The sequence below is a fragment of the Macaca thibetana genome, chromosome 12, assembly GCF_024542745.1.
Source record: "Macaca thibetana thibetana isolate TM-01 chromosome 12, ASM2454274v1, whole genome shotgun sequence".
In the NCBI taxonomy this organism is placed as follows: Eukaryota; Metazoa; Chordata; class Mammalia; order Primates; family Cercopithecidae; genus Macaca; species Macaca thibetana.
This window is the reverse complement of record NC_065589.1, coordinates 98634476-98648078: the sequence shown is the minus strand read 5'-3', so window position 1 is coordinate 98648078 and position 13603 is coordinate 98634476. Positions and strand designations below refer to the sequence as shown.

At 41.9% G+C, this 13603-nt stretch overlaps 1 protein-coding gene across 2 annotated transcripts in view; it reads right to left on the bottom strand.

Moving 5' to 3' along the window:
• The window catches only part of GTDC1 (glycosyltransferase like domain containing 1), a 388620-nt gene extending 382525 nt beyond the window's left edge, over positions 1–6095 (bottom strand). Inside the window, exon 1 of one of the 2 annotated variants that reach the window (XM_050751726.1) lies at positions 6008–6095. The gene's annotated coding sequence lies outside the window, so the exon portion shown is untranslated. The remainder of the gene's footprint in view (positions 1–6007) is intronic. The other variant, XM_050751725.1, reaches the window with a different exon arrangement.
• Between the last annotated feature and the right edge of the window lie 7508 nt (positions 6096–13603).

Here is a 13603-nt window from a genome sequence, read left to right as displayed (position 1 = left end):
CTCACTTCTTCATAATAAAACTAATTGTAAGAAATATAAGATAATATATACATATTAATCAAATTCACGAAAAACTGAAATCTCCAATGCCTTACAAGACAACACAGTGAAAATTATATACCTTTTCTTCTTAATTAACTATCCTATCAGGTGACTGATGCCATTTTCTACATGGATATGCCTATAATTTAAAATACACAGACTCTCTAGTACTAATGATGGCAATGAAACATCTAAGTTTCCTGAATTAATTTTAGACTTCTATATGAACACTGGCTTCTCACACTGATAACAGAACTTATTGTTGGGAGAAATTTATATCTAATCTATATTTATCACCTGCTATGTGCCAGACACTGTACTGAGTGCTAAGGACACCTCCAGGAACTGGACAGATTCAGTTCCAACCCGGGGGTACACATGGTCTAGATGTAAAGACAAATAATGACCATGTCAAGGAATGTGTAATAGATACCTATGATGTTTTATATATACCACACAGAGAGAGAAAGATGAGAGAAATAGAGAGGAAGATTCCATGCATGGTTCCTGGCTCATAACTACCACAGCCCTTGATCCAGTCTTTTGCTACAATGTTGGGTGTATTAGGCCTCAGGGGACAGCCTCTGACCTTCTCCTGCCCCAAGACAGGACTCTTAATGCTTTTCCCAAGCCTCGCCCCCAACCCACAGAATATCCCATTCTACACCCTGGAGGAAGGAATGCTGTCATAAGGCCTCCACAAAAACCCAAAAGAAACTGGGTTCAGAGAGATTCCAGATAACTGAACAAAGAGCTGTGCACTCAGAGATCACATGGAAGCTCTGTGCCCCTTCCCCATACCCTGCCCCACACGTCTCTTCATCTTAGCCTTCGCAACATCCATTATAATAAACAAGTAAATGTGTTTCCCTGAGTTCTGTCACTCCAGCAAATAGAACCCAAACACGGGGTCCTGAGAACCCCAATACCTGATCAAATGAAAGTTCAAAACTAAGAGAAGAAAAAGGCAGGAAATTAAACACTTGAAAATAACGAGCTACCATTGAAACTGCATAAAAATCACTGATTTATGGGAGACACCCTTAAGTGTCTCCACTAAGAAAGCAAAGAATCCAACTGCTGGCTAGTCAGGAAAGGCATTCTAACTCATGACTGGATGAATCCAGGGTGTCCTAGAGTCCCTGATGCAAATGAAAAGCTGACCCTCAAAAAGGTTCAAATTATAACAGCCACGGAGTCTAGATCTCAGTATCTAAAGGGTCAGTCTGGTGAGTGTGAGTCCAGAAAACAGCATCACAGGATCTTGGCTCTGCAAGACCCCAACCACCTACCTATGGATAAGAATAGATCCTGGCTCCCTAAGGGTAGGGAGATAGCAAGGAGAGGAGATCAAGCTGTTAGGGTGACTAAACAGGCTTAAGACAAGGTTCCAGTTCCACAAAGGACCTGGAATACAAAAAGAAACCACCCAAGAAATATAAATTCTATGGACTATTTATCACTTACTAAGGAAAGATTGTGGAATTGCTTCTCTGGTTATGTGTGGAATTGCTTCTCTGGTTATTGATTGATTGATTGATTGATTGATTGATTGGAGATGGAGTCCCGCTCTGTCGCCCAGGCTGGCGTGCGGTGGTGTGATTTCAGCTCACCGCAGCCTCTGCCACCCAGGTTCAAGCGGTTCTCCTGCCTCAGCCTCTGAGTAACTGGGAATACACGCACGTGCCACCATGCCAGGTTAATTTTTGTATTTTAGTAGAGATGGGGTTTCACCATGTTGGCCAGGCTGGTCTCGAACTCCTGACCTCAGGTGATCCACCAGCCTTGGCCTCCCAAAGTGCTGGGATTACAGGCGTGAGACACCACACCGGCTGTGGTTATTTTTTAAATACTCAAAAAAAATTATCATCTGTTTAAATGACTTGTGTGATCCTACAGAGCATAGGGAAAAAGCACTAGATATTCTTACTAATTGATTCTATATCCTAACTCCATCTACAACTATTTTGAAATATTCTAGATACCTCACACACACTTAGTTAAGGTGTTTGTCATTATTTCAAAACTCCGTATGAGAAAAGTGCTTTAAAAATGAAAATCTTGCAGGCAAACTGAGTACTTCCCAAGGATGTGGTGAGACAGCATACTCTGTGAGCAATGGATGCTCAGGGCACCAGAATAATTCCTGATCCTTCCTGTAGGTGACAGAGGTCTTAAAATATCTTCGGTCTGAATAGAAGAAACTGGTCTGGCAGTGAGTAGGCCAGGCAGACTAGGACTGACATCAGAACCAGCAACAATAGATGTGAGCTGATTTGCTTCCTATAAATTAAACACCATCCTACTCTACCGTACAACTGCTTTCAGTAATAATACTAGTAGAAAAAAAAAATGAAAGCAGTTCAAAGACATCCCTATGAAGGAAGGCTATTACCTCTATGACTCTACATGTTCAACTAGGAATCATCCTATGGAATTGGCTCTGCATCTGCTCAGCCCAAATTTTACCCTGGCAATTTAAAGAATGGAGTGTTGGTTTGTACTTTCCAAGAGAAATGCTTGAAAATTTTCCTCAGTTTTTTTAAAAAAATAACCAGGCAGGGCACAGTGGCTCACATCTGTAATCCCAGCACTTTGGGAAGCCAAGGCGGGAGATCGAGACCAGCTTGGCCAACATGGTGGAACTCCATCACTACTAAAATACAAAAAATATTACCCAGGTGTGGTGGTGCATTCCTGCAATCCCAGCTACTCAGGAGGCTGAGGCAGGAGACCACTTGAACCAGGGAGGCGGAGGCTGCAGTGAGCTGCAATCACACCACTGCAATCCAGCCTGGGTGACAGAGTGAGACTCTGCCTCAAAAAAACTAAAATTAAAAAACATGCTATTCTGACATAAAAAAAAAAAAAAGAAGAAGAAGAGGTAAGAATACAAGAAAAAGAATACACAGTGTTCTTCATGTAACACCAACAAGAAGCATAATATATCAAATACAACCTAAAACTGTTTAAAATATCATTTGAGACAATTTGCCAAGGTAGTCTGAACTCTGAAAGTTATGTTCCTTACAAAGGTCTATATGCTGAAAAACATCCTTATAAAATAAAACCAAGATTGTAAAATGTGGCCTATGGTAACAATCAAGAGAGTCACTCAATTCATGTTGTCACACTTTGCTTTCGTGGAAACATTGTATTTTAGCTCACCTAAGGTGTTCTATTACTAAAGTAATGTTCTTTCCCAATATCAGAGTGACTATCATAAGTTAAAGAACAAAATTCACACTGTTAAGTTTCTTCCCCCAATTTTTCTAATCTGACACCTGCTACCTCTTTCAATACTGGAATTCAACCTAACAGAGTTATCTGGTTCAACATAAAAAAGGAACTGAGTTATTTCAAGTTTACTATATCATGATTCAGGACTTCCTGGCACTCTGCTACCTTCAGAAATTAGATAAAGCCCAACAAGATCATAAGCATTTAAAGAGTACCCACTACACTTGAAAATGGGTATACACAGATGAGCAGGACGTAGCCGAACTCACGAAGCGCCTACCAGGAAAGTGCACACAGGCCAACAAATATTTACTAAATGTCCACACTAAACACTGTGCTCTGGGATGCAAAAAATTCATCTCACCACAGCAAGAACTTCAAGACTCATGCATTTGAGGCCCACTTTGAAATGTGAGATTGGGCATGCTGGAATTAGATTATTACATGTGATAGGATTTCCCTTCCTAAGTGATAGTCATGCATCACATAACATTTTAGTCAACAAGACATCGAATATACAACTGTGGCCCCGTAAGATTATAATACCGTATTTTTACTGTACCTTTTCTAAGTTTAGATATGTTTAGATACAGTATTCAGTACAGTAACATGCTGAACAGAGATGTAGCCCAGGACTAATAAACTATACCACATAGCCTAGGTGTGCAGTAGGTTATACCATGTAGATTTGTGTGAGTACACTCTATGATGCTCCCACAAGTATCTTTTCTCGGAACATACCTGTCATTAAATGACACATGACGATATCAAGGTTTATATACACCATAACTCTAAGACTCTTAAAATACCAATCTGCTGTAAGTGACGTAGGCTATCCGAATCAAAAATATGAATCGATTCTTGAAGCGCAAGATAATTACTAATTTGAAAAAACTGGAAAGTAATGTTTAAACTGATAGAATGCAAATGCTTCCTATGAACAATTTATGGCATTATCAGTCTAATGGGTCCAAATCATAAATTAAGAAAAAAAATTAAATTTAGTTAATTACTTGGCTTTTTAAGATGCCATAATCAAACAAACTTTAGTACAAGAATAGAAGAGGTCTGAATTACCTAGGTAAGTGTTTAGTTAATTAAGACAACTAGTTCTATTCGGCTCCTGCTAAATTTCATCAAGAAACTGCCTTCGATTCTTAATTTCTCTATAAAATAATGCGACTGGATTATACTACTAAAGTCCCTTACACATCGAAAATTCTGTACTTCTGTGATGCATAAGATTAAAACGTCAACACAATTTTCAAATCAAGACTAAAGAAGCCATCTTAACTTTGCAAACGTGATGTTAAAAAATTTACTATTTCCTGCCTTATTGCAAGTATTATGCTTCAGATTTTACCTATTCATTGTTTTCAAGTATGTCAAAGAAAGTTTCGTGACCCTCAATACTAAAACTGTTTCATTTAATACAGTACAGGACCCTAAGGAAAATGTATACCAAAAGGGAGTGGGAGCCGAGAAGAATCTAATCCAAATCAGACCTGGAATGCACTAATTAAAATTCAATATTTCACTTAGTATGTGCGTTCCTACATGAAACTCCTGTCATGGTTAAAGCTTAAGGTTAAACAGGTTAGTAGAAGCCAATAGAATGGCTCTATTGAATTGTACTGAACTTCTTTTTCAGCAGCTCCTTTACCTTACCACTATGTTCAGCTTTAAAATCAACTTCAGGGGTAGGCACCAAATAACCAAGGTGAGCCATGGCAGCCGGGGGCTGCAAACTGAAATCCATCTCGTGTGGAAAATCATCATCAACTCACGTTTTCCATTTCAAACTGCGATACAGGTGGAGGAAAAGCTGTAAAAGCCTTCTCTTTGAACCTCACATCACACCGCCTCAAGGCATTAACTTAAGAAACTCAAGATAACCTAATGCAGCAGTTGTCAGAAGACTCTAAAAGTTGTATGTGCGGGAGAAGGCAAAAAAACTACTTCGGGACTAAAGGTTAAATTTCGCTGCTGGATTCCCAAGACTTAAATTCAGAGAATCTTTCCACCTGGACAGAATGGGATTGTCTGGATCCCGATGAAAATGGGAAATTATGTGCTTAATCCTCAAACGAGGGATTCCGGGATGGGGGGCACAGTGGGGGTCCTCACACTCGGCTGGCAGAGGGGAGTGGGACGCTGGTGAGGTCTGGTAACTGAGGGCGACCAGAAGCCAGACGCGAAGGTTTCCCTCAGGAAGGCCTGGGGCTCGCACTGCAAGGGGCCAAGCGCCGGGCAGCCTGGTGGTCGGCGAAGCACCCTAGCCAACTCAGGCCAACCCGGGCGCCCGGCCTCCCTTCTCCCGCGCGAGGGCGACGTGCCCCCACCCGTCCTTGCAGGCTGCGCGAGGAAGAAGCCGAGCGCCGGGCTGCGAAAACCAGCACGCACGACGTGTAGGCACCAAGAAAACGCAATTCGAACACGACCAGTTTGCAGAAGGAACAAAACGCCACGGCCTGGACGCCCCATTCCGAGCGCGGTGCGGACGGCGGCGCAGGGAGCGCAGCGCGTGCGCCCGGGAAGCGCGCGGCTCTCAGCTCCGCCTCCCCCACACCCCCCGCCCCCGGCTCCCCGCGCCGCAGCCGCTGCTGCTGCCCCTCTGGGAACTCCGCGCAGCGCAGCCCCGCGAGGCGGGCGCCGGGGAGGGGAGGGGCCGCGCTCCCCGCCTCCCCGCCGGCCCGCGCGGCTCCCCAGCCCGGAGCCTACTCACCTCCTCCTCCTCCTCCTCCTTGTCTCTCCCTCCTGGCCACCGGCGCGGCCCAGCCGGCGACGCGCTGACGCCGTGCCCCTCCCCCGCGGCCGCCGCGGATGCCGCCGCCCCTCCCGGCCCGCGGCCGCCCCGGCCTCCAGGCGCGTCAGGCGCTGGCCCCGCCCCTCGGCCCGCCCGCGCAATCGAGGCTCCGCCTCTCTGCACCGCCCAGACTCTGCGGGCGCTAGGTCCGTGAGTCAGCGGCCGCTCCCGCCCGCGCGAGTCGCTCCGCCCTGGCCCGCGGGCTAGGCTCCTCGCACCTGCCCACTGTCCCCCGGCCTCGCTGTGCTCCCCACCTCCCTGCGTGCCCTTTCCCATTTCGTCAGCACCCTGTCCGCCCCTTCAGCTTTTTCGTACTCTTTCCCCAACCTACTAGTCCTGTTCTAAGCTCGCATAGTCACCTTTCCTTCTGGAAGGTCTGTGCTGTTCATTAGGTCGACCTCGGATTCCTCCTGCAGTTTTCCAGCCGGACCCTTGCATCTCATTTCCCAGTCCACTCCCCGGCCTGCTAGAGCCTCAGGGCTCCTGTGCGTTCCCGGCTCCCTTGCCGGCACCCCTACCTGCTGTGCAGCCCGTACTTCCTCCACAGCTGCTTTGCCAATGCCTCTTAGTATCCCTCCCTCTGGACCTTCTCGGTTCCCTCCTGGCAAGGCTCTTGCCTTCCTTTCTCTCCATTTTTCGCGTCCTTTGGGTTCTGGCTACTACACACACTTCTGATGCAGTTTGAGTATTCAATAATTGCATGTTCGCGGTCCCACTTACGCGAAGAGAGTCACATTGAGTAATTAAAAATCACAAAACAAAGCGACAGCAGTGGAGACCATCTTTTGACTTGCATAGTTCCATCTATATTTTCCTCGTGCAATAATATTTTCATTGCCATTTGAATTTCAAGGAATGGGATTTTCTGTTGGGGCTTAAAATTCACAAGTGTTGGATTTTTTTTCCCCTGCGACCTAATTTCACTTTAACTCTTTTATTTATAGAATACATAGTAAAAAGAGTACCAGGAAGTCCCAGGTGTTCTTTTGACTGTAAAGTGAGGAATGTGGCCCTTCTTTAAATTTCCTTTCTGAAGTAAAGGATCCTTTCTGAAGTAAAGGATTTTGTATCTGGAAGGAGGTTGTAGGTTAAATGACTCTGGCCAAGGCAAAAGGTGCAAATGTAACTGGATGTCTGGTTTATTAAGTAACTTCATTTTTAAAACTGCAACTTGGAAGAGTTAGGCTGTGATGCGGAAATGAGTTAAGAAACATACGAAAATAAAGGAAATCGGTTAGGCCTTTGTAGTTATATCCACAAGTTGCTTTAAGTTATGTGAGTAAATATTCTTATCCTTGAATTGAAGCGTTGAAACTATCTTCCGTTCTAAACAAAATCCAGGTCTGTGGACATTCAAAGTTTAAAACCGTTGTTGAATTGAACAACAGCATTGTAAGCATTTGAAAGCCTAATAAACCATCTGTCCATCCACTTTCACACAAATTGAGAAACAGAAAAGAGTAAATGCCAAAACCTGAAAGTGGGTGTTCCTGACTGCATATGAAACTAGCAAATCCTATTACACAGAATAAGGTACAAAATGCTTCTCCACTTACGATGGGGTTACTTCCCAGTAAACACAATGTAGGTTGAAAGTATTGTAAGCCGAAATTGCATTTAATGCTAGCAACACAGCAGATGGTCCTTGACTTCCAGTATTTTCAACTTTAGGATGGTATGAAATGTATATGCATTCAGTAGAAACCGTAACTCCATCATAAGTCATAAAAAGTTCCTCAACTTACCATGGGGTTACATCCAGATAAACCCATTGTAAAATGGAAAAATTCTAAATCGAACCACAATATCTGAAAAATCCTAAAGTTTGTGGCTGCTATTTCATTGCTTTTAAAATAGGATTACATAATTTTATAATTAAACTGGAAGTTTAATTGGGAGTCTAAACCTTTCATTTTAAAATGAAAAAAATTTAAATCTTTTTAAACCTGATTAAGAACTGAAGCCCAGAGATGGTAAGTTGTTTACCCAATATTACCCAGCTTAATTGGAAACAAAGCCAGGGTTCAAACTCAGACTTTCTGTCTCACATACCTGCCAGCATCTGGCTCATATTAATAGTTAACACTTACATGAAGCAATTCAACATCAAAATTCCTTGACTTTGCAGCTTTGCCTACATGGTCTGAGTGATGTATGAAATTGCACTTGGCATTAGCTAAGAAGGTATTTCTGTCAGAAGCTGTTTTGTCCCACTGATTTCAAGGATTCCTGTTGCACAACTTTCATCTCAGTCAGGGTTCATCTGCATGATCCAGGCAATTCTGGCCAGACCTCCAGAGCCATGAACCAACCAAATGCATTCATCCTCGGTGGTGACAAGGTCTGTGCCTAATTTTAAGAATTATTAAGTCCCTATTGCCAAGAAAATTATGACATCATTGGGAAGGTAAAATATGAAACACAAAATGATAATTCAACACTACTAATGAGGGATTCAATTGTCAATTACCAATTTTAAGATAATAATCCATGTAAATTAAGGAAAGACTTCTTAACAATAACAACAAAAAAAAGGACAAAAAATGAAATTTAGAATTTAAGTTGGCTTATGGAGTAAAAAGGTAAAGGAAATTGCTTAAACAAAGGTAGTAAGAAGAAAATAGGCACATCAATAACCAGGGAAAAGATAGGAATCAGCTGAGCTAAAACAGGAGATTCATTTTAGAAACAACAGAAAACTAACTGAAATAACAGAGTAGGATCAGTGATCAAGAGCCTAAATTTGAGCCTGAGGTATTTATTCTAATAGGAAATCATCTGGGTGAACTTGCAATGGGGAGAGGAGGACAAGACAGGGCGACCATAACCTTGTCTGGTTCTAATGAAGCAAATAGAATTTAAAAGAATCATTGGTCATGAATACAACTGAGGAAAGACTTGGGTTCACTGAGTATATATAAGAATCAAAGACGAGAATGAAGTCCAAAATGACTTTAGGATTGTGGAAAGAGTCAATAACAGGATATACAGACCTTCGCACCTTAGAGTTGGAAGATGATCAACACTCACTGGTACAGCGTCTAAATTGATCGATAAGGAAGCCAGACATTTTCCCAAGGTAGATCCTCATCGTCACAAACTCATTCCAGAAAACTGTAGTTTACTGTTTAAATAGAATTAGAAGGTGAAAAAGAAAACTCTCACCCCATTCTTGTCCCTGTTGGCGTTTTATGGTCAGCTAATTTTTATTTCTACTTCAGCCCCACTGATATAAAAGTGCTCAGTAATCCAGCATATAATATTATAGTAGGAAATAAATCAGTAAGTGTTTGTTAAATAAGTACCAAATGCATTTTGGTATGTTTCTACTCAGAACTCTGCTAGGTGTGGAAGCCTAGAAAAGTATAAAAAGGGAAGGGCCTCTGCCTTTCAGAAGCTTACAATGTGGTTGAAGAAAAAAGTTCAAAGCACCTGAAACAATAGAGAGTAAATTCCATGGACAGTGAGAAGAACATATGTGGACTGGAAGGTGTGTTTATATGGAAACAGGGAGGAATACTGTTGAATGGATTGGAAGTAATATGATCTATAAAGTTCATTATTCAACACATTTTCGTTAATCTTTAAGCACCCTTCTAGGTATTGGAGGTAAAGTAGTAAAATAAAAACTCCTATTCCTACTGAGGTTACATTCTGTTCAGGAGAGACAGAGAAGAACAAGTAGATACACAACTATAAGAATAACAGGTGCTCTGGGCCGACCGCGGTGGTTCACACCTGTAATCCCAGCACTTCGGGAGGCCAAGGTGGGCGGATCACGAGGTCAGGAGATCGAGACCATCCTGGCTAACACGGTGAAACCCTGTCTCTAATAAAAATACAAAAAATTAGCTGGGTGTGGTGGTGGGAGCCTGTAGTCCCAGCTACTCGGGAGGCTGAAGCAGGAGAATGGTGTGAACCTGAGAGGCGGAGTTTGCAGTGAGCCAAGATCACACCACTGCACTCCAGCTTGGGTGACAGAGCGAGACTCCATCTCAAAAAAAAAAAAAAAAAAAAAAGAGTAACAGTTGCTCTGAAGAAAATAAAGGGCAAAGGTGTCAGAATGCATGTGTAGGGAGTAGGACTGACCTTTCTGAGGAACACTTAAACTATCACTTGAATGAAAGAAACAACCAGTCATGGATGATCCAGAGAAGAGTAGCTCAGGCAGATGGTATGCCAGTGTAGAGCCCTAAGAACATGTGAACTCTAAGAGAAGAGTTTCCATAGAATGACGAGGTAAGAAGTGAGGAAAGGGAAGCAGTGAACTCTCTGAGTATAAAAACCAGTACAACTCAAAGTGTGCAAAAGGATATGTGTATTTTATTTGCCTTTTAAGGCCATTTATACTTTGAAATACTATTGGATATTTTTTGTTTGTTTGTTTTTGTTTTTGTTTTTGTTTTTGAGACACAGTCTGGCTCTGTCGCCCAGGCTGGAATGCAGTGGCGCGATCTCAGCTCACTGCAACCTCCACCTCCTAGATTCAAGCGATTCTCCTGCCTCAGCCTCTCAAGTAGCTGGGACTACAGGCGTGTGCCACCATGCCTGGCTAAATTTTTTTTGTGTGTTTTTAGTAGAAACAGGGTTTCACTATGCTAGCCAGAATGGTCTCGATCTCCTGATCTCATGATCTGCCCGCCTTGGCCTGCCACAGTGCTGGGATTACAGGCGTGAACCACCGTATCCGGCCCAAATACTATTGAATTTCTAAATCCATTTAATGCTCCCATCAGGTCTAACTTTTAATTAAATGCTGCCATTAGGTCTAACTGAGGGGAAAACAAATGTATTAGAGATGTATCTGATATGCTTTTCTGGGCCAAAATGCAGTCACATCAATGACTCCTTGCTCTAAATGTAATTACAGAAAATTTACTTTTATTCCTGAGATATGGCAAGAGGCTAAGTGTAGAAACACTGAGGCAAATGTAATATCATATCAGTTATGGCTCCATTATTGCCATTTGTTAAGTCTAAACCATATGGGCTGTGGATTGGACCTTGGACACATCATATATTGTCACTGAATTCCAGGTTTTCATTAATAAAGAAGGGGAATCACCCAGATATTATGCTTATAAAGAGAAACTAACACCATTCTGTGAGATGCACATATACAGATACCATGACTCCAAGTGCAACTATTGCAGTCTGGAAGAAGACAACTCGGTTGAACTAGATGTTCTTTTGCCCAGCAAACTGCAAGACAATTAATGAGTACTTTTCTTCCCTAGAAACCGACAAAACTAGTTTGGCAATCAGAGTGGAAGGAGAAACCTAAGTCCCCTCCATTTGTAGCAATGCAATTGAGCACCTCAAGGAAAGCAAACCTGCCTCTGGCTAAGCTGTGTCCACACATGCATGTGCATGCCTTTTCCCGATTGTATGATGTCGGTGGGTAGAGTGTGTTAATTTGTTAGGTGTTATTGAAAAATGAAATGCTATTAGCACTCTTTTTTATTTGGAATATACTTCATTTTAAGATCCATTGGGGCCAGTTAATCTCTTGGGATGTTTTGGAAAACTTCATTAAATTCAATGAAGGAAAAATAAGTGTAAGTGATTCTAAAAATAATCATGAAATTTACTATATTTAATTTGCCAGCCCAAGTGCTTCTCAAGTCAGTAGTGACCAAGGATCCCTAGCATTAATGAACAATTACCATATTGCTGAAATCAACACCATATTTAGCCTTAAAAGCCTTCTTGTTATTGGTGCTGAAAGAGGCCAAAAATATCAGTAGCCCAGGAAGCATAAAATGTACTCTCTGTTAATGAAATGATCTCTTTAAATTAGGGTTTAACTATTCGAACACTATAATGCGAGAGAATTTGCTTTGTCATTGTTACCTTGCGGCCTAGAGACAGAAGCGTTTCATACTGTGGTTCATCCTGTACCTTTTATCAAGGATAAATTCATGTTTTCGTTTAAAAACAAAGAAAGCTTACATAATCTCTCCTCATGATTAGCCCTTCCAGCAATTATCTGTTGCTTGGAATCAGTGTCAGCCAACCAAGTTCAGATGGCAAAAAAAAAAAAAAAATGTTTGATCTGCCGTGATGTGATTTAGAAGACTGTGTGCATGGAAGGTACAGCTATGCATATACAGAGAACATATTTATCTAATTTGACTGCCAGTGATTTAATTAATGTTTGTCAAGCACTTTGAACATGAAAAGAACTATCTGAAAGCTGAGAGCTATTACTCATAATCATTTTTCCTATTTGTTGAACTAAAATTAACATACAAATGTGATACTCTTATGGTATCTTTGAGAGAGATGCTCCTATTCTAACAAATTCATTGGACCACACTTTAAGAAAGTCTCATTAAAACTTCAAGGCTCTGGTTTTTGAAAGTCAAGCTTCAAGCTGGTTGGGTATCATCCATCAGTAGATTTTGAAGCATACAGGCTAAATAAACACCAGTGACAGCTTGGGGAAGTGTATGCACCTGCTTATTGAGAAAAAGTTAACAGGGGCACATCTAAAATAAGAACACAGACCGCAACCTGATTTTCAAGAAGTTTTTGTGCATGCTTACACTTTAAATTACCCATATTATCGTCTAATTTTTTTCTTCTAATTTTCTCTCCAAAGAATAACTACTAATGAGCACGATGTCTTGGTAACAATCTGAGAGGAAAAGAAAAAAAGGGAAGACCCTATTTTACAGCTTTGAGAAGAAGCAGACATGATGTTTTCCATTATTGCTTTTTCTCCAAGTCAAGTATAAGAGCAATTGGCAAAAGAAGAAGACATCTTGATGAGAAAGTATGGAGCCTGGACAAGGGCCCTGGTCTGTCATTATTTTCCACGTAGAGATTTTTAGCAGTACTGCATTCGTACCTGCAAAGGACTGGTGGGATATTTGTTGAACTTTCCAGGACTGTGGAGCAGAATGGACTCCCTGTGGAACAGAAGGTTGACTCTGACTTTCCCAGGAGATTTGTTTTTGAATTTTAGTTTCATTTTCTTTACATTCCAGTCCCCTAAAGATAATTTTTACATTGCACCGCAATGCAGAGTCTTCTTTGTGTACCACGCAGCACACATATCTTAATAGGGTATGCCTGATTGAAAACAGTAGTCCCATCTCAACCCTATTAAACTAAACTATACATACGGGCCTGGAAATGTACCCTTTCTACAAGCTCCTCCATGGTTTTATGCTTTCTACAGTTCAAGAACCCTAGAGGAGGTATTGCTTACCATGTCTGGCCATTCTCAGCACAGATCTTGTAGTAATCAGTTGCTGCAGGAACAGCGGTGTCCACTGATTACTCTCCAAAGAAGAGTCTTACAGTTTCCACCCTCTCATGTCATTAGCTTGGGGCCATGTAACTAGTAGTAACCAATAGGCTTGCTGAAAAATGAAGAGTGTTGCTTCCAGCTCTAGGTTCTTTTTTTTTTTTTTTTTTCCTTTTGTGGAGAACGGGGTCTCGCTATATTACCCAGGCAGGTCTCAAACTCCTGGGCTCAAGCTATCCTCCTGCCTCTGCCTCCCTGAG